Genomic DNA, 22,874 nt, shown 5'->3' on the forward strand with positions numbered 1-22,874 from the left:
CCAACACTAAACAAAACGCATGGGGAAAAGCATAACACCGCTAATAAAGTGATCTCCATCTAATATGGTCCTTTGCTGGTAACGTAATTATTGATTGCCAATGTGAACGCGAATGGTTTCGTGGTGTAGTTGGTTATCACGTCAGTCTAACACACTGAAGGTCTCCGGTTAAAGTCCGGGCGAAGCCAATAATGTTAAATTTGCCGTTTGCAATATTTATTTCACTAAAAAATTGATTTTTTAATCAGGATTCATCTAGTATAATTATTAGAAAGTTTTTCTTTCTCAACCTTTTTTTTTTTTTGTTCTGAATATGATACTATTCAACTTGCTGAATTAATTTTTATTCTCATCTAACTCGTTTCGTTCCCATTCTCACAAGCCAAAAAAAAAATAGGGTAGCTCAGACGTGAGTCATGTTGGATCCAATTTGATATTTGGAGTTGGAGATATAAAAACACACAGAAAAAAAATGATTTCTCCAACACTAAACAAAACGCATGGGGAAAAGCATCACACCACTGATAAAGTGATCTTCATCTAATATGGTCCTTTGCTGGTAACGTAATTATTGATTGCCAATGTGAACGCGAATGGTTTCGTGGTGTAGTTGGTTATCACGTCAGTCTAACACACTGAAGGTCTCTGGTTCAAGTCCGGGCGAAGCCAATAATGTTAAATTTGCAATTTGCAAAATTTATTTCACTAAAAAATGTATTTTTTTAATCTAGATTCATCTAATCAGATTATTAGAAAGTTTTTCTATCTCATCTTTTTTTTTCTTTTATCTGAATATGATACTACTCAACTAGCTGAAACAATTTTTGTTCTCATCTATCTCGTTTCGTTCCCATTCTCACAAGCTAAAAAAAAATAGGGTAGCTCAGGCATGAGTCATGTTGGATCCAATTTGATGTTTGGAGTTGGAGATATAAAAACACACAAAAAAAAAATAATTTCTCCAACACTAAACAAAACGCATGGGGAAAAGCATAACACCGCTAATAAAGTGATCTCCATCTAATATGGTCCTTTGCTGGTAACGTAATTATTGATTGCCAATGTGAACGCGAATGGTTTCGTGGTGTAGTTGGTTATCACGTCAGTCTAACACACTGAAGGTCTCCGGTTAAAGTCCGGGCGAAGCCAATAATGTTAAATTTGCCGTTTGCAATATTTATTTCACTAAAAAATTGATTTTTTAATCAGGATTCATCTAGTATAATTATTAGAAAGTTTTTCTTTCTCAACCTTTTTTTTTTGTTCTGAATATGATACTATTCAACTTGCTGAATTAATTTTTATTCTCATCTAACTCGTTTCGTTCCCATTCTCACAAGCTAAAAAAAAATAGGGTACCTCAGGTGTGAGTCATGTTGGATCCAATTTGATGTTTGGAGTTGGAGATATAAAAACACACAGAAAAAAAAATGATTTCTCCAACACTAAACAAAACGCATGGGGAAAAGCATAACACCACTGATAAAGTGATCTCCTTCAAATATGGTCCTTTGCTGGTAACGTAATTATTGATTGCCAATGTGAACGCGAATGGTTTCGTGGTGTAGTTGGTTATCACGTCAGTGTAACCCACAAAAGGTCTCCGGTTAAAGTTGGGGCGAAGCAAATAATGTTAAATTTGCCGTTTGCAAAATTTATTTCACTAAAAAATTGTTTTTTTAATCAGGATTCATCTAGTATAATTATTAGAAAGTTTTTCTTTCTCAACCTTTTTTTTTGTTCTGAATATGATACTACTCAACATGCTGAATTAATTTTTATTATCATCTAACTCGTTTCGTTGCCATTCTCACAAGCTAAAAAAAAATAGGGTAGCTCAGGCGTGAGTCATGTTGGATCCAATTTGATGTTTGGAGTTGGAGATATAAAAACACACAGAAAAAAAATGATTTCCCCAACACTAAACAAAACGCATGGGGAAAAGCATAACACCACTGATAAAGTGATCTCCATCTAATATGGTCCTTTGCTGGTAACGTAATTATTGATTGCCAATGTGAGCGCGAATGGTTTCGTGGTGAAGTTGGTTATCAAGTCAGTCTAACACACTGAAGGTCTCAGGTTAAAGTCCGGGCGAAGCCCATAATGTTAAATTTGCCGTTTGCAAAATTTATTTCACTAAAAAATTGATTTTATTTAATCTAGATTCATCTAATCCGATTATTAGAAAGTTTTTCTATCTTATCTTTTTTTTTTTTTTTTTTTATCTGAATATGATACTACTCAACTAGCTGAAACAATTTTTGTTCTCATCTATCTCGTTTCGTTCCCATTCTCAAAAGCTAAAAAAAAATAGGGTAGTTCAGGCGTGAGTCATGTTGGATCCAATTTGATGTTTGGAGTTGGAGATATAAAAACCAACAGAAAAAAAAAATTTCTCCAACACTAAACAAAACGCATGGGGAAAAGCATAACACCACTAATAAATTGATCTCCATCTAATATGGTCCTTTGCTGGTAACCTAATTATTGATTGCCAATGTGAACGCGAATGGTTTCGTGGTGTAGTTGGTTATCACGTCAGTCTAACACACTGAAGGTCTCCGGTTAAAGTCCGGGCGAAGCCAATAATGTTAAATTTGCCGTTTGCAAACTTTATTTCACTAAAAAATTGATTTTTTAATCAGGATTCATCTAGTATAATTATTAGAAAGTTTTTCTTTCTCAAACTTTTTTTTTGTTATGAATATTATACTACTCAACTTGCTGAATTAATTTTTATTCTCATCTAACTCGTTTCGTTCCCATTCTCTCAAGCTAAAAAAAAAAGGTAGCTCAGGCGTGATTCATGTTGGATCCAATTTGATGTTTGGAGTTGGAGATATAAAAACACACAGAAAAAAATGATTTCTCCAACACTAAACAAAACGCATGGGGAAAAGCATCACACACTGATAAAGTGATCTCCATCTAATATGGTCCTTTGATGGTAACGTAATTATTGATTGCCAATGTGAACGCGAATGGTTTCGTGGTGTAGTTGGTTATCACGTCAGTCTAACACACTGAAGGTCTCTGGTTCAAGTCCGGGCGAAGCCAATAATGTTAAATTTGCAATTTGCAAAATTTATTTCAATAAAAAGTTGACTTTTTAATCAAGATTAATCTAATCAGATTATTAGAAAGTTTTTCTATCTCATCTTTTTTTTTATCTGAATATGATACTACTTAACTAGCTGAACCAATTTTTGTTCTCATCTATCTCGTTTCGTTCCCATTCTCACAAGCTAAAAATAAAATAGAGTAGCTCAGGCGTGAGTCATGTTGGACCCATTTTGATGTTTGGAGTTTGAGACAGAAAAAGACACAGAAAAAAAAAATTGATTTCTTTAACACTAAACAAAACGCATGGGGAAAAGCATCACACCACTGATAAAGTGATCTCCATCTAATATGGTCCTTTGCTGGTAACGTAATTATTGATTGCCAATGTGAACGCGAATGGTTTCGTGGTGTAGTTGGTTATCACGTCAGTCTAACACACTGAAGGTCTCCGGTTCAAGTCCGGGCGAAGCCAATAATGTTAAATTTGCAATTTGCAAAATTTATTTCACCTCTCATTTTTTTTTATCTGAATATGATACTACTCAACTAGCTGAAACAATTTTTGTTCTCATCTATCTCGTTTCGTTCCCATTCTCACAAGCTAAAAAAAAATAGGGTAGCTCTGGCGTGAGTCATGTTGGATCCAATTTGATGTTTGGAGTTGGAGATATAAAAACACACAGAAAAAAAAATGATTTCTCCAACACTAAACAAAACGCATGGGGAAAAGCATAACACCACTGATAAAGTGATCTCCTTCAAATATGGTCCTTTGCTGGTAACGTAATTATTGATTGCCAATGTGAACGCGAATGGTTTCGTGGTGTAGTTGGTTATCACGTCAGTGTAAACCACAAAAGGTCTCCGGTTAAAGTTGGGGCGAAGCAAATAATGTTAAATTTGCCGTTTGCAAAATTTATTTCACTAAAAAATTGTTTTTTTAATCAGGATTCATCTAGTATAATTATTAGAAAGTTTTTCTTTCTCAACCTTTTTTTTTGTTCTGAATATGATACTACTCAACATGCTGAATTAATTTTTATTATCATCTAACTCGTTTCGTTGCCATTCTCACAAGCTAAAAAAAAATAGGGTAGCTCAGGCGTGAGTCATGTTGGATCCAATTTGATGTTTGGAGTTGGAGATATAAAAACACACAGAAAAAAAATGATTTCCCCAACACTAAACAAAACGCATGGGGAAAAGCATAACACCACTGATAAAGTGATCTCCATCTAATATGGTCCTTTGCTGGTAACGTAATTATTGATTGCCAATGTGAGCGCGAATGGTTTCGTGGTGTAGTTGGTTATCAAGTCAGTCTAACACACTGAAGGTCTCAGGTTAAAGTCCGGGCGAAGCCCATAATGTTAAATTTGCCGTTTGCAAAATTTATTTCACTAAAAAATTGATTTTTTAATCAGGATTCATCTAGTATAATTATTAGAAAGTTTTTCTTTCTCAACCTTTTTTTTTTGTTCTGAATATGATACTACTCAACTTGCTGAATTAATTTTTATTCTCATCTAACTCGTTTCGTTCCCATTCTCACAAGCCAAAAAAAAAATAGGGTAGCTCAGGCGTGAGTCATGTCGGTTCCAATTTGATGTTTGGAGTTGGAGATATAAAAACACAAAGAAAAAAAATGATTTCTCCAACACTAAACAAAACGCATGGGGAAAAGCATCACACCACTGATAAAGCGATCTCCATCTAATATGGTCCTTTGCTGGTAACGTAATTATTGATTGCCAATGTGAACGCGAATGGTTTCGTGGTGTAGTTGGTTATCACGTCAGTCTAACACACTGAAGGTTTTCGGTTCAAGTCCGGGAGAAGCCAATAATGTTAAATTTGCAATTTGTAAAATTTCTTTCACTAAAAAATTGATTTTATTTAATCTAGATTCATCTAATCAGATTATTAGAGAGTTTTTCTATCTTATCTTTTTTTTTTTTTTATCTGAATATGATACTACTCAAATAGCTGAAACAATTTTTGTTCTCATCTATCTCGTTTCGTTCCCATTCTCACAAGCTAAAAAAAAATAGGGTAGCTCAGGCATGAGTCATGTTGGATCCAATTTGATGTTTGGAGTTGGAGATATAAAAACACACAAAAAAAAAATAATTTCTCCAACACTAAACAAAACGCATGGGGAAAAGCATAACACCGCTAATAAAGTGATCTCCATCTAATATGGTCCTTTGCTGGTAACGTAATTATTGATTGCCAATGTGAACGCGAATGGTTTCGTGGTGTAGTTGGTTATCACGTCAGTCTAACACACTGAAGGTCTCCGGTTAAAGTCCGGGCGAAGCCAATAATGTTAAATTTGCCGTTTGCAATATTTATTTCACTAAAAAATTGATTTTTTAATCAGGATTCATCTAGTATAATTATTAGAAAGTTTTTCTTTCTCAACCTTTTTTTTTTGTTCTGAATATGATACTATTCAACTTGCTGAATTAATTTTTATTCTCATCTAACTCGTTTCGTTCCCATTCTCACAAGCCAAAAAAAAATAGGGTAGCTCAGGCGTGAGTCATGTTGGATCCAATTTGATATTTGGAGTTGGAGATATAAAAACACACAGAAAAAAAATGATTTCTCCAACACTAAACAAAACGCATGGGGAAAAGCATCACACCACTGATAAAGTGATCTTCATCTAATATGGTCCTTTGCTGGTAACGTAATTATTGATTGCCAATGTGAACACGAATGGTTTCTTGGTGTAGTTGGTTATCACGTCAGTCTAACACACTGAAGGTCTCCGGTTCAAGTCCGGGCGAAGCCAATAATGTTAAATTTGCAATTTGCAAAATTTATTTCATTAAAAAATGTATTTTTTTAATCTAGATTCATCTAATCAGATTATTAGAAAGTTTTTCTATCTCATCTTTTTTTTTCATTTATCTGAATATGATACTACTCAACTAGCTGAAACAATTTTTGTTCTCATCTATCTCGTTTCGTTCCCATTCTCACAAGCTAAAAAAAAATAGGGTACCTCAGGTGTGAGTCATGTTGGATCCAATTTGATATTTGGAGTTGGAGATATAAAAACACACAGAAAAAAAAATGATTTCTCCAACACTAAACAAAACGCATGGGGAAAAGCATAACACCACTGATAAAGTGATCTCCTTCAAATATGGTCCTTTGCTGGTAACGTAATTATTGATTGCCAATGTGAACGCGAATGGTTTCGTGGTGTAGTTGGTTATCACGTCAGTCTAACACATTGAAGGTCTCTGGTTCAAGTCCGGGCGAAGCCAATAATGTTAAATTTGCAATTTGCAAAATTTATTTCAATAAAAAGTTGACTTTTTAATCAAGATTAATCTAATCAGATTATTAGAAAGTTTTTCTATCTCATCTTTTTTTTTATCTGAATATGATACTACTTAACTAGCTGAACCAATTTTTGTTCTCATCTATCTCGTTTCGTTCCCATTCTCACAAGCTAAAAATAAAATAGAGTAGCTCAGGCGTGAGTCATGTTGGACCCATTTTGATGTTTGGAGTTTGAGACAGAAAAAGACACAGAAAAAAAAAATTGATTTCTTTAACACTAAACAAAACGCATGGGGAAAAGCATCACACCACTGATAAAGTGATCTCCATCTAATATGGTCCTTTGCTGGTAACGTAATTATTGATTGCCAATGTGAACGCGAATGGTTTCGTGGTGTAGTTGGTTATCACGTCAGTCTAACACACTGAAGGTCTCCGGTTCAAGTCCGGGCGAAGCCAATAATGTTAAATTTGCAATTTGCAAAATTTATTTCACCTCTCATTTTTTTTTTATCTGAATATGATACTACTCAACTAGCTGAAACAATTTTTGTTCTCATCTATCTCGTTTCGTTCCCATTCTCACAAGCTAAAAAAAAATAGGGTAGCTCTGGCGTGAGTCATGTTGGATCCAATTTGATGTTTGGAGTTGGAGATATAAAAACACACAGAAAAAAAAATGATTTCTCCAACACTAAACAAAACGCATGGGGAAAAGCATAACACCACTGATAAAGTGATCTCCATCTAATATGGTCCTTTGCTGGTAATGTAATTATTGATTGCCAATGTGAACGCGAATGGTTTCGTGGTGTAGTTGGTTACCACGTCTGTCTAACACACTAAAGGTCTCCGGTTAAAGTCCGGGCGATGCCAATAATGTTAAATTTGCCGTTTGCAAAATTTATTTCACTAAAAAATTGTTTTTTTAATCAGGATTCATCTAGTATAATTATTAGCAAGTTTTTCTTTCTCAACCTTTTTTTTTGTTCTGAATATGATACTACTCAACTTGCAGAATTAATTTTTATTCTCATCTAACTCGTTTCATTCCCATTCTCACAAGCTAAAAAAAAATAGGGTAGCTCAGGCGTGAGTCATGTTGGATCCAATTTGATGTTTGGAGTTGGAGATATAAAAACACACAGAAAAAAAAATGATTTCTCCAACACTAAACAAAACGCGTGGGGAAAAGCATCACACCACTGATAAAGTGATCTCCATCAAATATGGTCCTTTGCTGGTAACGTAATTATTGATTGCCAATGTGAATGCGAATGGTTTCGTGGTGTAGTTGGTTATCACGTTATTCTAACACACTGAAGGTTTCCGGTTCAAGTCCGGGCGAAGCCAATAATTTTAAATTTGCAATTTGCAAAATTTATTTCACTAAAAAATTGATTTTTTTTTAATCTAGATTAATCTAATCAGATTATTAGAAAGTTTTTCTATCTCATCTTTTTTTTTTTGTATCTGAATATGATACTACACAACTAGCTGAAACAATTTTTGTTCTTATCTATCTCGTTTCGTTCCCATTCTCACAAGCTCAAAAAAAAATAGGGTAGCTCAGGCGTGAGTCATGTTGGATCCAATTTGATGTTTGGAGTTGGAGATATAAAAACACACAGAAAAAAAAAATGATTTCTCCAACACTAAACAAAACGCATGGGGAAAAGCATAACACCGCTAATAAAGTGATCTACATCTAATATGGTCCTTTGCTGGTAACGTAATTATTGATTGCCAATGTGAACGCGAATGGTTTCGTGGTGTAGTTGGTTATCACGTCAGTCTAACACACTGAAGGTCTCCGGTTAATGTCCGGGCGAAGCCAATAATGTTAAATTTGCCGTTTGCAAAATTTATTTCACTAAAAAATTGATTTTTTAATCAGGATTCATCTAGTATAATTATTAGAAAGTTTTTCTTTCTCAACCTTTTTTTTTTTTTTTGTTCTGAATATGATACTACTCAACTTGCAGAATTAATTTTTATTCTCATCTAACTCGTTTCATTCCCATTCTCACAAGCTAAAAAAAAATAGGGTAGCTCAGGCGTGAGTCATGTTGGATCCAATTTGATGTTTGGAGTTGGAGATATAAAAACACACAGAAAAAAAATGATTTCTCCAACACTAAACAAAACGCGTGGGGAAAAGCATCACACCACTGATAAAGTGATCTCCATCAAATATAGTCCTTTGCTGGTAACGTAATTATTGATTGCCAATGTGAATGCGAATGGTTTCGTGGTGTAGTTGGTTATCACGTTATTCTAACACACTGAAGGTTTCCGGTTCAAGTCCGGGCGAAGCCAATAATTTTAAATTTGCAATTTGCAAAATTTATTTCACTAAAAAATTGATTTTTTTTTAATCTAGATTAATCTAATCAGATTATTAGAAAGTTTTTCTATCTCATCTTTTTTTTTTTTTATCTGAATATGATACTACTCAACTAGCTGAAACAATTTTTGTTCTCATCTATCTCGTTTCGTTCCCATTCTCACAAGCTAAAAATAAAATAGAGTAGCTCAGGCCTGAGTCATGTTGGACCCATTTTGATGTTTGGAGTTTGAGACAGAAAAAGACACAGAAAAAAAAATTGATTTCTTTAACACTAAACAAAACGCATGGGGAAAAGCCTCACACCACTGATAAAGTGATCTCCATCTAATATGGTCCTTTGCTGGTAACGTAATTATTGATTGCAAATGTGAACGCGAATGGTTTCACGGTGTAGTTGGTTATCACGTCAGTCTAACACACTGAAGGTCTCCTGTTAAAGTCCGGGCGAAGCCAATAATGTTAAATTTGCCGTTTGCAAAATTTATTTCACTAAAAAATTGATTTTTTAATCAGGATTCATCTAGTATAATTATTAGAAAGTTTTTCTTTCTCATCCTTTTTTTTTTGTTCTGAATATGATTCTACTCAACTTGCTGAACTAATTTGTATTCTCATCTAACTCGTTTCGTTCCCATTCTCACAAGCTAAAAAAAATAGGGTAGCTCAGGCGTGAGTCATGTTGGATCCAGTTTGATGTTTGGAGTTGGAGATATAAAAACACACAGAAAAAAAAGGATTTCTCCAACACTAAACAAAACGTATGGGGAAAAGCATCACCCCGCTGATAAAGTGATCTCCATCTAATATGGTCCCTTGCTAGTAACGTAATTATTGATTGCCAATGTGAACGCGAATGGTTTTGTGGTGTAGTTGGTTATCACGTCAGTCTAACATATGAAGGTCTCCGGTTCAGTCCGGGCGAAGCCAATAATGTTAAATTTGCCTTTTGCATAAAAATTTATTTCACTAAAAAATTGACTTTTTAATCAAGATTCATCTAATCAGATTATTATGAAGTTTTTCTTTCTCATCCTTTTTTTTTTTTGTTATGAATATGATACTACTGAAATTGCTGATTTAATTTTTATTCTCATCTATCTCGATTCGTTCCCATTCTCACAAGCTAAAAATAATAGGGTAGCTCAGGCCTGATTCATATTGGATCCATTTTGATGTTTGGAGTTGGAGATATAAAAACACACAGAAAAAAAATGATTTCTCCAACACTAAACAAAACGCTTGGGGAAAAGCATCACACCATTGATAAAAGTGATCTCCATCAATATGGTCCTTTGCTAGTAACGTAATTATTGATTGCCAATGTAAACGCGAATGGTTTTGTGGTGTAGTTGGTTAACACGTCAGTCTAACATATGAAGGTCTCCGGTTCAAGTCCGGGCGAAGCCAATACTGTTAAATTTGCCTTTTGCAATATTTATTTCACTAAAAAATTGACTTTTTAATCAAGATTCATCTAATCAGATTATTATGAAGTTTTTCTTTCTTATCCTTTTTTTTTTTGTTCTGAATATGATACTTCGAAATTGCTGATTTAATTTTTATTCTCATCTATCTCGTTTCGTTCCCATTCTCACAAGCTAAAAAAAAAATAGGGTAGCTCAGGCCTGATTCATATTGGATCCATTTTGATGTTTGGAGTTGGAGATATAAAAACACACAGAAAAAAAAAGGATTTCTCCAACACTAAACAAAACATATGGGGAAAAGCATCACCCGCTGATAAAGTGATCTCCATCTAATATGGTCCTTGCTAGTAACGTAATTATTGATTGCCAATGTAAACGCGAATGGTTTTGTGGTGTAGTTGTTAACACGTCAGTCTAACATATGAAGGTCTCCGGTTCAAGTTCGGGCGAAGCCAATAATGTTAAATTTGCCTTTTGCAATATTTATTTCACTAAAAAATTGACTTTTTAATCAAGATTCATCTAATCAGATTATTATGAAGTTTTTCTTTCTTATCCTTTTTTTTTTTGTTCTGAATATGATACTTCCGAAATTGCTGATTTAATTTTTATTCTCATCTATCTCGTTTCGTTCCTTTGCTGGTAAAGTGATCTCCATCAAATATGGTCCTTTGCTGGTAACGTAATTATTGATTGCCAATGTGAATGCGAATGGTTTCGTGGTGTAGTTGGTTATCACGTTATTCTAACACACTGAAGGTTTCCGGTTCAAGTCCGGGCGAAGCCAATAATTTGCAATTTGCAAAATTTATTTCACTAAAAAATTGATTTTTTTTAATCTAGATTAATCTAATCAGATTATTAGAAAGTTTTTCTATCTCATCTTTTTTTTTTTTTATCTGAATATGATACTACACAACTAGCTGAAACAATTTTTGTTCTTATCTATCTCGTTTCGTTCCATTCTCACAAGCTCAAAAAAAAATAGGGTAGCTCAGGCGTGAGTCATGTTGGATCCAATTTGATGTTTGGAGTTGGAGATATAAAAACACACAGAAAAAAAATGATTTCTCCAACACTAAACAAAACGAATGGGGAAAAGCATAACACCGCTAATAAAGTGATCTACATCTAATATGGTCCTTTGCTGGTAACGTAATTATTGATTGCCAATCTGAACGCGAATGGTTTCGTGGTGTAGTTGGTTATCACGTCAGTCTAACACACTGAAGGTCTCCGGTTAATGTCCGGGCGAAGCCAATAATGTTAAATTTGCCGTTTGCAAAATTTATTTCACTAAAAAATTGATTTTTTAATCAGGATTCATCTAGTATAATTATTAGAAAGTTTTTCTTTCTCAACCTTTTTTTTTTTTTTTGTTCTGAATATGATACTACTCAACTTGCTGAATTAATTTTTATTCTCATCTAACTCGTTTCTTTCCCATTCTCACAAGCTAAAAAAAAAAAGGGTAGCTCAGGCGTGATTCATGTTGGATCCAATTTGATGTTTGGAGTTGGAGATATAAAAGCACACAGAAAAAAATTGATTTCTCCAACACTAAACAAAACGCATGGGGAAAAGCATCACACCATTGATAAAGTGATCTCCATCTAATATGGTCCTTTGCTGGTAACTTAATTATTGATTGCCAATGTGAACGTGAATGGTTTCATGGTGTAGTTCGTTATCATGTCAGTCTAACACACTGACGGTCTCCGGTTCAAGTCTGGCCGAAGCCAATAATGTTAAATTTGCAATTAGCAAAATTTATTTCACTAAAAAATTGATTTTTTTAATCAAGATTCATCTAATCAGATTCTTAGAAAGTTTTTCTATCTCATCTTTTTTTTTTTTTTTATCTGAATATGATACTACTCAACTAGCTGAAACAATTTTGTTCTCATCTATCTCGTTTCGTTCCCATTCTCACAAGCTAAAAATAAAATAGAGTAGCTCAGGCCTGAGTCATGTTGGACCCATTTTGATGTTTGGAGTTGAGACAGAAAAAGACACAAAAAAAAATTGATTTCTTTAACACTAAACAAAACGCATGGGGAAAAGCCTCACACCACTGATAAAGTGATCTCCATCTAATATGGTCCTTTGCTGGTAACGTAATTATTGATTGCAAATGTGAACGCGAATGGTTTCACGGTGTAGTTGGTTATCACGTCAGTCTAACACACTAAAGGTCTCCTTAAAGTCCGGGCGAAGCCAATAATGTTAAATTTGCCGTTTGTAAAATTTATTTCACTAAAAAATTGTTTTTTTAATCAGGATTCATCTAGTATAATTATTAGAAAGTTTTGTTTCTCATCCTTTTTTTTTTGTTCTGAATATGATTCTACTCAACTTGCTGAACTAATTTGTATTCTCATCTAACTCGTTTCGTTCCCATTCTCACAAGCTAAAAAAAAATAGGGTAGCTCAGGCGTGAGTCATGTTGGATCCAGTTTGATGTTTGGAGTTGGAGATATAAAAACACACAGAAAAAAAAATGATTTCTCCAACACTAAACAAAACGCATGGGGAAAAGCATAACACCACTGATAAAGTGATCTCCATCTAATATGGTCCTTTGCTGGTAACGTAATTATTGATTGCCAATGTGAACGCGAATGGTTTCGTGTGTAGTTGGTTATCACGTCTAGTCTAACACACTAAAGGTCTCCGTTAAAGTCCGGCGAAGCCAATAATGTTAAATTTCCGTTTGCAAAATTTATTTCACAAAAAATTGTTTTTTTAATCAGGATTCATCTAGTATAATTATTAGAATTTTTTCTTCTCACTTTTTTTTTGTTCTGAATATGATACTACTCAACTGCTGAATTATTTTTATTCTCATCTAACTCGTTTCGTTCCATTCTCACAAGCTAAAAAAAATAGGGTAGCTCAGGCGTGAGTCATGTTGGATCCAATTTGATGTTTGGAGTTGGAGATATAAAAACACACAGAAAAAAAAAATGATTTCTCCAACACTAAACAAAACGCATGGGAAAAGCATAACACCACTGATAAAGTGATCTCCATCTAATATGGTCCTTTGCTGGTAACGTAATTATTGATTGCCAATGTGAACGCGAATGGTTTCGTGGTGTAGTTGGTTACCACGTCTGTCTAACACACTAAAGGTCTCCGGTTAAAGTCCGGGCGATGCCAATAATGTTAAATTTGCCGTTTGCAAAATTTATTTCACAAAAAAATTGTTTTTTTAATCAGGATTCATCTAGTATAATTATTAGAAGTTTTCTTTCTCAACCTTTTTTTTGTTCTGAATATGATACTACTCAACATGCTGAATAATTTTTATTATCATCTAACTCGTTTCGTTGCCATTCTCACAAGCTAAAAAAAAATAGGGTAGCTCAGGCGTGAGTCATGTTGGATCCAATTTGATGTTTGGAGTTGGAGATATAAAAACACACAGAAAAAAAATGATTTCCCCAACACTAAACAAAACGCATGGGGAAAAGCATAACACCACTGATAAAGTGATCTCCATCTAATATGGTCCTTTGCTGGTAACGTAATTATTGATTGCCAATGTGAGCGCGAATGGTTTCGTGGTGTAGTTGGTTATCAAGTCAGTCTAACACACTGAAGGTCTCAGGTTAAAGTCCGGGCGAAGCCAATAATGTTAAATTTGCCGTTTGCAAAATTTATTTCACTAAAAAATTGATTTTATTAATCTAGATTCATCTAATCCGATTATTAGAAAGTTTTTCTATCTTATCTTTTTTTTTTTTTTTATCTGAATATGATACTACTCAACTAGCTGAAACAATTTTTGTTCTCATCTATCTCGTTTCGTTCCCATTCTCAAAGCTAAAAAAAAATAGGGTAGCTCAGGCGTGAGTCATGTTGGATCCAATTGATGTTTGGAGTTGGAGATATAAAAACCAACAGAAAAAAAAAATTTCTCCAACACTAAACAAAACGCATGGGGAAAAGCATAACACCACTAATAAATTGATCTCCATCTAATATGGTCCTTTGCTGTAACGTAATTATGATTGCCAATGTGAACGCGAATGGTTTCGTGGTGTAGTTGGTTATCACGTCAGTCTAACACACTGAAGGTCTCCGGTTAAAGTCCGGGCGAAGCCAATAATGTTAAATTTGCCGTTTGCAAACTTTATTTCACTAAAAAATTGATTTTTTAATCAGGATTCATCTAGTATAATTATTAGAAAGTTTTTCTTTCTCAAACTTTTTTTTTGTTATGAATATTATACTACTCAACTTGCTGAATTAATTTTTATTCTCATCTAACTCGTTTCGTTCCCACTCTCTCAAGCTAAAAAAAAAAGGTAGCTCAGGCGTGATTCATGTTGGATCCAATTTGATGTTTGGAGTTGGAGATATAAAAACACACAGAAAAAAATGATTTCTCCAACACTAAACAAAACGCATGGGGAAAAGCATCACACCACTGATAAAGTGATCTCCATTTAATATGGTCCTTTGATGGTAACGTAATTATTGATTGCCAATGTGAACGCAAATGGTTTCGTGGTGTAGTTGGTTATCACGTCAGTCTAACACACTGAAGGTCTCTAGTTCAAGTCCGGGCGAAGCCAATAATGTTAAATTTGCAATTTGCAAAATTTATTTCAATAAAAAGTTGACTTTTTAATCAAGATTAATCTAATCAGATTATTAGAAAGTTTTTCTATCTCATCTTTTTTTTATCTGAATATGATACTACTTAACTAGCTGAACCAATTTTTGTTCTCATCTATCTCGTTTCGTTCCCATTCTCACAAGCTAAAAATAAAATAGAGTAGCTCAGGCGTGAGTCATGTTGGACCCATTTTGATGTTTGGAGTTTGAGACAGAAAAAGACACAGAAAAAAAAAATTGATTTCTTTAACACTAAACAAAACGCATGGGGAAAAGCATCACACCACTGATAAAGTGATCTCCATCTAATATGGTCCTTTGCTGGTAACGTAATTATTGATTGCCAATGTGAACGCGAATGGTTTCGTGGTGTAGTTGGTTATCACGTCAGTCTAACACACTGAAGGTCTCCGGTTCAAGTCCGGGCGAAGCCAATAATGTTAAATTTGCAATTTGCAAAATTTATTTCACCTCTCATTTTTTTTTTATCTGAATATGATACTACTCAACTAGCTGAAACAATTTTTGTTCTCATCTATCTCGTTTCGTTCTCATTCTCACAAGCTAAAAAAAAATAGGGTAGCTATGGCGTGAGTCATGTTGGATCCAATTTGATGTTTGGAGTTGGAGATATAAAAACACACCGAAAAAAAAATGATTTCTCCAACACTAAACAAAACGCATGGGGAAAAGCATAACACCACTGATAAAGTGATCTCCATCTAATATGCTCCTTTGCTGGTAACGTAATTATTGATTGCCAATGTGAACGCGAATGGTTTCGTGGTGTAGTTGGTTACCACGTCTGTCTAACACACTAAAGGTCTCCGGTTAAAGTCCGGGCGATGCCAATAATGTTAAATTTGCCGTTTGCAAAATTTATTTCACTAAAAAATTGTTTTTTTAATCAGGATTCATCTAGTATAATTATTAGCAAGTTTTTCTTTCTCAACCTTTTTTTTTGTTCTGAATATGATACTACTCAACTTGCAGAATTAATTTTTATTCTCATCTAACTCGTTTCATTCCCATTCTCACAAGCTAAAAAAAAATAGGGTAGCTCAGGCGTGAGTCATGTTGGATCCAATTTGATGTTTGGAGTTGGAGATATAAAAACACACAGAAAAAAAATGATTTCCCCAACACTAAACAAAACGCATGGGGAAAAGCATAACACCACTAATAAAGTGATCTCCATCTAATATGGTCCTTTGCTGGTAACGTAATTATTGATTGCCAATGTGAGCGCGAATGGTTTCATGGTGTAGTTGGTTATCACGTCAGTCTAACACACTAAAGGTCTCCGGTTAAAGTCCGGGCGAAGCCAATAATGTTAAATTTGCCGTTTGCAAAATTTATTTCACTAAAAAATTGATTTTTTAATCAGGATTCATCTAGTATAATTATTAGAAAGTTTTTCTTTCTCAACCTTTTTTTATTGTTCTGAATATGATACTACTCAACTTGCTGAATTAATTTTTATTCTCATCTAACTCGTTTCGTTCCCATTCTCACAAGCCAAAAAAAAATAGGGTAGCTCAGGCGTGAGTCATGTTGGATCCAATTTGATGTTTGGAGTTGGAGATATAAAAACACATAGAAAAAAAATGATTTCTCCAACACAAAACAAAACGCGTGGGGAAAAGCATCACACCACTGATAAAGTGATCTCCATCAAATATGGTCCTTTGCTGGTAACGTAATTATTGATTGCCAATGCGAACGCGAATGGTTTCGTGGTGTAGTTGGTTATCACGTTATACTAACACACTGAAGGTTTCCGGTTCAAGTCCGGGCGAAGCCAATAATTTTAAATTTGCAATTTGCAAAATTTATTTCACTAAAAAATTGATTTTTTTTTAATCTAGATTAATCTAATCAGATTATTAGAAAGTTTTTCTATCTCATCTTTTTTTTTTTATCTGAATATGATACTACACAACTAGCTGAAACAATTTTTGTTCTTATCTATCTCGTTTCGTTCCCATTCTCACAAGCTCAAAAAAAAATAGGGTAGCTCAGGCGTGAGTCATGTTGGATCCAATTTGATGTTTGGAGTTGGAGATATAAAAACACACAGAAAAAAAAATGATTTCTCCAACACTAAACAAAACGCATGGGGAAAAGCATAACACCGCTAATAAAGTGATCTACATCTAATATGGTCCTTTGCTGGTAACGTAATTATTGATTGCCAATGTGAACGCGAATGGTTTCGTGGTGTAGTTGGTTATCACGTCAGTCTAACACACTGAAGGTCTCCGGTTAAAGTCCGGGCGAAGCCAATAATGTTAAATTTGCCGTTTGCAAAATTTATTTCACTAAAAAATTGATTTTTTAATCAGGATTCATCTAGTATAATTATTAGAAAGTTTTTCTTTCTCAACCTTTTTTTTTTTTTTTTTGTTCTGAATATGATACTACTCAACTTGCTGAATTAATTTTTATTCTCATCTAACTCGTTTCTTTCCCATTCTCACAAGCTAAAAAAAAAAAAGGGTAGCTCAGGCGTGATTCATGTTGGATCCAATTTGATGTTTGGAGTTGGAGATATAAAAGCACACAGAAAAAAATTGATTTCTCCAACACTAAACAAAACGCATGGGGAAAAGCATCACACCATTGATAAAGTGATCTCCATCTAATATGGTCCTTTGCTGGTAACTTAATTATTGATTGCCAATGTGAACGCGAATGGTTTCGTGGTGTAGTTGGTAATCATGTTAGTCTAACACACTGACGGTCTCCGGTTCAAGTCCGGCCGAAGCCAATAATGTTAAATTTGCAATTTGCAAAATTTATTTCACTAAAAAATTGATTTTTTTAATCAAGATTCATCTAATCAGATTATTAGAAAGTTTTTCTATCTCATCTTTTTTTTTTTTTATCTGAATATGATACTACTCAACTAGCTGAAACAATTTTTGTTCTCATCTATCTCGTTTCGTTCCCATTCTCACAAGCTAAAAATAAAATAGAGTAGCTCAGGCCTGAGTCATGTTGGACCCATTTTGATGTTTGGAGTTTGAGACAGAAAAAGACACAGAAAAAAAAATTGATTTCTTTAACACTAAACAAAACGCATGGGGAAAAGCCTCACACCACTGATAAAGTGATCTCCATCTAATATGGTCCTTTGCTGGTAACGTAATTATTGATTGCAAATGTGAACGCGAATGGTTTCACGGTGTAGTTGGTTATCACGTCAGTCTAACACACTAAAGGTCTCCTGTTAAAGTCCGGGCGAAGCCAATAATGTTAAATTTTCCGTTTGCAAAATTTATTTCACTAAAAAATTGTTTTTTTAATCAGGATTCATCTAGTATAATTATTAGAAAGTTTTTGTTTCTCATCCTTTTTTTTTTGTTCTGAATATGATTCTACTCAACTTGCTGAACTAATTTGTATTCTCATCTAACTCGTTTCGTTCCCATTCTCACAAGCTAAAAAAAAATAGGGTAGCTCAGGCGTGAGTCATGTTGGATCCAGTTTGATGTTTGGAGTTGGAGATATAAAAACACACAGAAAAAAAAATGATTTCTCCAACACTAAACAAAACGCATGGGGAAAAGCATAACACCACTGATAAAGTGATCTCCATCTAATGTGGTCCTTTGCTGGTAACGTAATTATTGATTGCCAATGTGAACGCGAATGGTTTCGTGGTGTAGTTGGTTACCACGTCTGTCTAACACACTAAAGGTCTCCGGTTAAAGTCCGGGCGATGCCAATAATGTTAAATTTGCCGTTTGCAAAATTTATTTCACTAAAAAATTGTTTTTTTAATCAGGATTCATCTAGTATAATTATTAGCAAGTTTTTCTTTCTCAACCTTTTTTTTTGTTCTGAATATGATACTACTCAACTTGCAGAATTAATTTTTATTCTCATCTAACTCGTTTCATTCCCATTCTCACAAGCTAAAAAAAAATAGGGTAGCTCAGGCGTGAGTCATGTTGGATCCAATTTGATGTTTGGAGTTGGAGATATAAAAACACACAGAAAAAAAATGATTTCCCCAACACTAAACAAAACGCATGGGGAAAAGCATAACACCACTAATAAAGTGATCTCCATCTAATATGGTCCTTTGCTGGTAACGTAATTATTGATTGCCAATGTGAGCGCGAATGGTTTCATGGTGTAGTTGGTTATCACGTCAGTCTAACACACTAATGGTCTCCGGTTAAAGTCCGGGCGAAGCCAATAATGTTAAATTTGCCGTTTGCAAAATTTATTTCACTAAAAAATTGATTTTTTAATCAGGATTCATCTAGTATAATTATTAGAAAGTTTTTCTTTCTCAACCTTTTTTTTTTTTGTTCTGAATATGATACTACTCAACTTGCTGAATTAATTTTTATTCTCATCTAACTCGTTTCTTTCCCATTCTCACAAGCTAAAAAAAAAAAAAGGGTAGCTCAGGCGTGATTCTTGTTGGATCCAATTTGATGTTTGGAGTTGGAGATATAAAAGCACACAGAAAAAAATTGATTTCTCCAACACTAAACAAAACGCATGGGGAAAAGCATCACACCATTGATAAAGTGATCTCCATCTAATATGGTCCTTTGCTGGTAACTTAATTATTGATTGCCAATGTGAACGTGAATGGTTTCGTGGTGTAGTTGGTTATCATGTCAGTCTAACACAGTGACGGTCTCCGGTTCAAGTCCGGGCGAAGCCAATAATGTTAAATTTGCAATTTGCAAAATTTATTTCACTAAAAAATCTTGATTTTTTTAATCAAGATTCATCTAATCAGATTGTCAGAAAGTTTTTCTATCTCATCTTTTTTTTTTTATCTGAATATGATACTACTCAACTAGCTGAAACAATTTTTGTTCTCATCTATCTCGTTTCGTTCCCATTCTCACAAGCTAAAAATAAAATAGAGTAGCTCAGGCCTGAGTCATGTTGGACCCATTTTGATGCTTGGAGTTTGAGACAGAAAAAGACACAGAAAAAAAAATTGATTTCTTTAACACTAAACAAAACGCATGGGGAAAAGCCTCACACCACTGATAAAGTGATCTCCATCTAATATGGACCTTTGCTGGTAACGTAATTATTGATTGCAAATGTGAACGCGAATGGTTTCATGGTGTAGTTGGTTATCACGTCAGTCTAACACACTAAAGGTCTCCTGTTAAAGTCCGGGCGAAGCCAATAATGTTAAATTTGCCGTTTGCAAAATTTATTTCACTAAAAAATTGTTTTTTTAATCAGGATTCATCTAGTATAATTATTAGAAAGTTTTTGTTTCTCATCCTTTTTTTTTTTTTTTTGTTCTGAATATGATTCTACTCAACTTGCTGAACTAATTTGTATTCTCATCTAACTCGTTTAGTTCCCATTCTCACAAGCTAAAAAAAAAATAAGGTAGCTCAGGCGTGAGTCATGTTGGATCCAGTTTGATGTTTGGAGTTGGAGATATAAAAACACACAGAAAAAAAAAATTATTTCTCCAACACTAAACAAAACGCATGGGGAAAAGCATAACACCACTGATAAAGTGATCTCCATCTAATGTGGTCCTTTGCTGGTAACGTAATTATTGATTGCCAATGTGAATGCGAATGGTTTCATGGTGTAGTTGGTTATCACGTCAGTCTAACACACTGAAGGCCTCCGGTTCAAGTCCGTGCGAAGTCAATAATGTTAAATTTGCAATTTGCAAAATTTATTTCACCTCTCATTTTTTTTTTATCTGAATATGATTCTACTCAACTAGCTGAAACAATTTTTGTTCTCATCTATCTCGTTTCGTGGTGTAGTTGGTTACCACGTCTGTCTAACACACTAAAGGTCTCCGGTTAAAGTCCGGGCGATGCCAATAATGTTAAATTTGCCGTTTGCAAAATTTATTTCACTAAAAAATTGTTTTTTTAATCAGGATTCATCTAGTATAATTATTAGCAAGTTTTTCTTTCTCAACCTTTTTTTTTTTTCTGAATATGATACTACTCAACTTGCAGAATTAATTTTTATTCTCATCTAACTCGTTTCATTCCCATTCTCACAAGCTAAAAAAAAATAGGGTAGCACAGGCGTGAGTCATGTTGGATCCAATTTGATGTTTGGAGTTGGAGATATAAAAACACACAGAAAAAAAATGATTTCCCCAACACTAAACAAAACGCATGGGGAAAAGCATAACACCACTAATAAAGTGATCTCGATCTAATATGGTCCTTTGCTGGTAACGTAATTATTGATTGCCAATGTGAGCGCGAATGGTTTCATGGTGTAGTTGGTTATCACGTCAGTCTAACACACTGAAGGTTTCCGGTTCAAGTCCGGGCGAAGCCAATAATTTTAAATTTGCAATTTGCAAAATTTATTTCACTAAAAAATTGATTTTTTTTAATCTAGATTAATCTAATCAGATTATTAGAAAGTTTTTCTATCTCATCTTTTTTTTTTTATCTGAATATTATACTACACAACTAGCTGAAACAATTTTTGTTCTTATCTATCTCGTTTCGTTCCCATTCTCACAAGCTCAAAAAAAAATAGTGTAGCTCAGGCGTGAGTCATGTTGGATCCAATTTGATGTTTGGAGTTGGAGATATAAAAACACACAGAAAAAAAAAATGATTTCTCCAACACTAAACAAAACGCATGGGGAAAAGCATAACACCGCTAATAAAGTGATCTACATCTAATATGGTCCTTTGCTGGTAACGTAATTATTGATTGCCAATGTGAACGCGAATGGTTTCGTGGTGTAGTTGGTTATCACGTCAGTCTAACACACTGAAGGTCTCCGGTTAAAGTCCGGGCGAAGCCAATAATGTTAAATTTGCCGTTTGCAAAATTTATTTCACTAAAAAATTGATTTTTTAATCAGGATTCATCTAGTATAATTATTAGAAAGTTTTTCTTTCTCAACCTTTTTTTTTTTGTTCTGAATATGATACTACTCAACTTGCTGAATTAATTTTTATTCTCATCTAACTCGTTTCTTTCCCATTCTCACAAGCTAAAAAAAAAAAGGGTAGCTCAGGCGTGATTCATGTTGGATCCAATTTGATGTTTGGAGTTGGAGATATAAAAGCACACAGAAAAAAATTGATTTCTCCAACACTAAACAAAACGCATGGGGAAAAGCATCACACCATTGATAAAGTGATCTCCATCTAATATGGTCCTTTGCTGGTAACTTAATTATTGATTGCCAATGTGAACGCGAATGGTTTCGTGGTGTAGTTGGTTATCATGTCAGTCTAACACACTGACGGTCTCCGGTTCAAGTCCGGCCGAAGCCAATAATGTTTAATTTGCAATTTGCAAAATTTATTTCACTAAAAAATTGATTTTTTTAATCAAGATTCATCTAATCAGATTATTAGAAAGTTTTTCTATCTCATCTTTTTTTTTTTATCTGAATATGATACTACTCAACTAGCTGAAACAATTTTTGTTCTCATCTATCTCGTTTCGTTCCCATTCTCACAAGCTAAAAATAAAATAGAGTAGCTCAGGCCTGAGTCATGTTGGACCCATTTTGATGCTTGGAGTTTGAGACAGAAAAAGACACAGAAAAAAAAATTGATTTCTTTAACACTAAACAAAACGCATGGGGAAAAGCCTCACACCACTGATAAAGTGATCTCCATCTAATATGGTCCTTTGCTGGTAACGTAATTATTGATTGCAAATGTGAACGCGAATGGTTTCATGGTGTAGTTGGTTATCACGTCAGTCTAACACACTAAAGGTCTCCTGTTAAAGTCCGGGCGAAGCCAATAATGTTAAATTTGCCGTTTGCAAAATTTATTTCACTAAAAAATTGTTTTTTTAATCAGGATTCATCTAGTATAATTATTAGAAAGTTTTTGTTTCTCATCCTTTTTTTTTTTTTGTTCTGAATATGATTCTACTCAACTTGCTGAACTAATTTGTATTCTCATCTAACTCGTTTCGTTCCCATTCTCACAAGCTAAAAAAAAATAGGGTAGCTCAGGCGTGAGTCATGTTGGATCCAGTTTGATGTTTGGAGTTGGAGATATAAAAACACACAGAAAAAAAAAATGATTTCTCCAACACTAAACAAAACGCATGGGGAAAAGCATAACACCAATGATAAAGTGATCTCCATC

General features: G+C 34.1%; 26 non-coding genes across 26 annotated transcripts; all 26 read left to right on the forward strand.

Moving 5' to 3' along the window:
* The first annotated feature begins 114 nt into the window (after nucleotides 1–114).
* TRNAV-AAC lies at nucleotides 115–188 on the forward strand. The gene has a single exon. It is a non-coding gene; the product is annotated as a tRNA-Val (tRNA).
* A 407-nt stretch (nucleotides 189–595) lies between these two features.
* On the forward strand, nucleotides 596–669 carry TRNAV-AAC. The gene has a single exon. It is a non-coding gene; the product is annotated as a tRNA-Val (tRNA).
* A 406-nt stretch (nucleotides 670–1,075) lies between these two features.
* TRNAV-AAC lies at nucleotides 1,076–1,149 on the forward strand. Its single transcript has one exon. It is a non-coding gene; the product is annotated as a tRNA-Val (tRNA).
* Nucleotides 1,150–2,514: 1,365 nt separating this feature from the next.
* On the forward strand, nucleotides 2,515–2,588 carry TRNAV-AAC. The gene has a single exon. It is a non-coding gene; the product is annotated as a tRNA-Val (tRNA).
* A 398-nt stretch (nucleotides 2,589–2,986) lies between these two features.
* Nucleotides 2,987–3,060, forward strand: TRNAV-AAC. The gene has a single exon. It is a non-coding gene; the product is annotated as a tRNA-Val (tRNA).
* Nucleotides 3,061–3,464: 404 nt separating this feature from the next.
* On the forward strand, nucleotides 3,465–3,538 carry TRNAV-AAC. The gene has a single exon. It is a non-coding gene; the product is annotated as a tRNA-Val (tRNA).
* A 1,296-nt stretch (nucleotides 3,539–4,834) lies between these two features.
* TRNAV-AAC lies at nucleotides 4,835–4,908 on the forward strand. The gene has a single exon. It is a non-coding gene; the product is annotated as a tRNA-Val (tRNA).
* Nucleotides 4,909–5,315: 407 nt separating this feature from the next.
* Nucleotides 5,316–5,389, forward strand: TRNAV-AAC. Its single transcript has one exon. It is a non-coding gene; the product is annotated as a tRNA-Val (tRNA).
* A 403-nt stretch (nucleotides 5,390–5,792) lies between these two features.
* On the forward strand, nucleotides 5,793–5,866 carry TRNAV-AAC. The gene has a single exon. It is a non-coding gene; the product is annotated as a tRNA-Val (tRNA).
* Nucleotides 5,867–6,273: 407 nt separating this feature from the next.
* Nucleotides 6,274–6,347, forward strand: TRNAV-AAC. The gene has a single exon. It is a non-coding gene; the product is annotated as a tRNA-Val (tRNA).
* Nucleotides 6,348–6,751: 404 nt separating this feature from the next.
* TRNAV-AAC lies at nucleotides 6,752–6,825 on the forward strand. Its single transcript has one exon. It is a non-coding gene; the product is annotated as a tRNA-Val (tRNA).
* Nucleotides 6,826–7,645: 820 nt separating this feature from the next.
* TRNAV-AAC lies at nucleotides 7,646–7,719 on the forward strand. Its single transcript has one exon. It is a non-coding gene; the product is annotated as a tRNA-Val (tRNA).
* Nucleotides 7,720–8,129: 410 nt separating this feature from the next.
* TRNAV-AAC lies at nucleotides 8,130–8,203 on the forward strand. Its single transcript has one exon. It is a non-coding gene; the product is annotated as a tRNA-Val (tRNA).
* Nucleotides 8,204–8,611: 408 nt separating this feature from the next.
* On the forward strand, nucleotides 8,612–8,685 carry TRNAV-AAC. Its single transcript has one exon. It is a non-coding gene; the product is annotated as a tRNA-Val (tRNA).
* Nucleotides 8,686–10,856: 2,171 nt separating this feature from the next.
* On the forward strand, nucleotides 10,857–10,930 carry TRNAV-AAC. Its single transcript has one exon. It is a non-coding gene; the product is annotated as a tRNA-Val (tRNA).
* A 399-nt stretch (nucleotides 10,931–11,329) lies between these two features.
* Nucleotides 11,330–11,403, forward strand: TRNAV-AAC. The gene has a single exon. It is a non-coding gene; the product is annotated as a tRNA-Val (tRNA).
* Nucleotides 11,404–14,179: 2,776 nt separating this feature from the next.
* On the forward strand, nucleotides 14,180–14,253 carry TRNAV-AAC. Its single transcript has one exon. It is a non-coding gene; the product is annotated as a tRNA-Val (tRNA).
* Nucleotides 14,254–14,652: 399 nt separating this feature from the next.
* TRNAV-AAC lies at nucleotides 14,653–14,726 on the forward strand. Its single transcript has one exon. It is a non-coding gene; the product is annotated as a tRNA-Val (tRNA).
* A 403-nt stretch (nucleotides 14,727–15,129) lies between these two features.
* Nucleotides 15,130–15,203, forward strand: TRNAV-AAC. The gene has a single exon. It is a non-coding gene; the product is annotated as a tRNA-Val (tRNA).
* A 1,296-nt stretch (nucleotides 15,204–16,499) lies between these two features.
* TRNAV-AAC lies at nucleotides 16,500–16,573 on the forward strand. The gene has a single exon. It is a non-coding gene; the product is annotated as a tRNA-Val (tRNA).
* Nucleotides 16,574–16,980: 407 nt separating this feature from the next.
* Nucleotides 16,981–17,054, forward strand: TRNAV-AAC. Its single transcript has one exon. It is a non-coding gene; the product is annotated as a tRNA-Val (tRNA).
* A 411-nt stretch (nucleotides 17,055–17,465) lies between these two features.
* TRNAV-AAC lies at nucleotides 17,466–17,539 on the forward strand. Its single transcript has one exon. It is a non-coding gene; the product is annotated as a tRNA-Val (tRNA).
* Nucleotides 17,540–19,382: 1,843 nt separating this feature from the next.
* On the forward strand, nucleotides 19,383–19,456 carry TRNAV-AAC. The gene has a single exon. It is a non-coding gene; the product is annotated as a tRNA-Val (tRNA).
* Nucleotides 19,457–21,007: 1,551 nt separating this feature from the next.
* TRNAV-AAC lies at nucleotides 21,008–21,081 on the forward strand. The gene has a single exon. It is a non-coding gene; the product is annotated as a tRNA-Val (tRNA).
* Nucleotides 21,082–21,488: 407 nt separating this feature from the next.
* On the forward strand, nucleotides 21,489–21,562 carry TRNAV-AAC. Its single transcript has one exon. It is a non-coding gene; the product is annotated as a tRNA-Val (tRNA).
* Nucleotides 21,563–21,966: 404 nt separating this feature from the next.
* Nucleotides 21,967–22,040, forward strand: TRNAV-AAC. The gene has a single exon. It is a non-coding gene; the product is annotated as a tRNA-Val (tRNA).
* Nucleotides 22,041–22,874: the final 834 nt, after the last annotated feature.

Source organism: Ipomoea nil, unplaced genomic scaffold, assembly GCF_001879475.1.
Source record: "Ipomoea nil cultivar Tokyo-kokei standard unplaced genomic scaffold, Asagao_1.1 scaffold1570, whole genome shotgun sequence".
NCBI lineage: Eukaryota > Viridiplantae > Streptophyta > Magnoliopsida > Solanales > Convolvulaceae > Ipomoea > Ipomoea nil.